Genomic DNA, 1,835 nt, shown 5'->3' on the forward strand with positions numbered 1-1,835 from the left:
TAGGAATAAGTCAACATCTAATACGTATTACCGTTTTAGTCTTTCACCTGTTCGCGGGAAAAACTGTTGCTTTCTTCATTAATGAGATAATTGTCATCTTGAGTTACAACTTTTTGAGTTACAAAAGATCCGGTCTTTTATAGATCCGGTTACAACTAAATCAAAGAAAATAAAGAAAAATTACAACTCTCCTCTGTGAACAAATCACGAGCTCCTGTTTTGCGGTCGCTCGCTTTGGTGGGTTCTTTGCCTGCGCCGGGGTTAATCCGTGGACCACCGCGCGATCTAGATCCGGTCGGATCTACACGATTATGCGGGTATTATTCCACGAAGGGAATAATAGCCGGGAGGGATTAATCCACCAAGGGAATAATCGCTCAGATCTCGAGATCTAAGACCAAGCTTAGATCTGGAGTGTAGTCTCGTGTAGATCTCAGATCTGTTCTTTCTTCCTCTCGAGATCCTGCCTTTTCTGACGTGGATGGTCGCCGAGGATCAGATCTGAATGTGCAAGTCTTCTGGTCTTCAAGCTCCGAGTTCACTCTTCAATCCGGCAGAGTTTCCACCTTGAGGTGGCTCGGCCAAAGCCGATCCACCTTGAGGTGGCTCGGCTTTGGCCGAGCCCCCGCGGGCGGTGTTTTCCGACTTTTTCGAGTCGTTTTCCGTTGTTTCCGGTTCTGTCCGTGATTCGGTTGATTGAGACTCTGATTGGTTGATCTGATTTGGCAGTAAGTTGGATTCCTGATTTGGCAGTAAATCCGCTTCTGAGTTCGAGTCCGAAATTGATCTTGATTCGATCGTGATTCGTCCGAGTCCGCTCTCGGTTGGATGACTCGTTGATTCCTCAACTCATTAGCTTGATTCTGCACGCGGGTGGATGCATTCCGTCGCTTCTGTGCGATTCGTCGATCTCGTCGCCTCGTTGGTTCGTCGGTTTGTGCCGAGCTATGCTAGGGGACCTATAAGCAATTTTATATGCCTACAGATACCCCCTCCAAAGTATTTCAGTCTCGTTCTTTTATAGAAGAGTCTGGAATACTTTGGATATGATTGCCCCCCCACCTTTAGTCGGTGTAACGGGACCTCGGAATGGCTTCTGTTCTTGACTCCTTCAATTCTCCAGACTTTTCGGTGCTTTGTCGAAAGTCTGTAAGAGTTCCGGTGCTGCATTTATTGTCTGACCGTTTGTCGGAATTTTCTGAACTTGAAGTCGATTCCTTTTAGCTGACCATTGATTGTGGCGTCGAGTCTTTATGCACAACGCGTTGTCCGGCGTAGTGTAGTTGAGTTATCCTTAAGAATATTTATAAACAATATTCTCCAGGAACTTCTCAAACCAAAAAATAGGGAATAGTTTATACTCATATACCTTATTGGAGTATTAAGAAGCAGTTTATACTCGTATACTTTTCGGAGTGTTCTTTAGGTTCGAATAATCTGAACCAGCCCCAAAAAATGTGCCAAAAAAGGCAGTATTTGGGTTCAAAATCTCTCCGACCCTCCCAAATATATGGTAGAGGGGTTAAATAGGTGAAGGAATGAACCGTAGGTTGATCAAAAGTCGTTCTGATGTTTAATTCCGCTCCAAATTGAATTCTGGTTCGAATTTGGTTCAAACTGGTTCAATTTGGCTCAAACTGGCTCATTCTGGTTCAATCTGGCTCAATTTGACTCATTCTGATCTGGTTTGGTCCAGCCAGGCTCAATCTGACTCAATTTGACTCATTCTGGCTCATTCTGGCTCAATTTGGCTTGGTCTGGTTCAACCTGGTCTGGTCTGGTTCAGCCAGATCTGGTTCAAGGCTATAAAAGAGGGTTTTTCTTCATTTTTTTAT

Source organism: Asparagus officinalis, chromosome 10, assembly GCF_001876935.1.
Source record: "Asparagus officinalis chromosome 10, Aspof.V1, whole genome shotgun sequence".
Lineage (NCBI taxonomy): Eukaryota > Viridiplantae > Streptophyta > Magnoliopsida > Asparagales > Asparagaceae > Asparagus > Asparagus officinalis.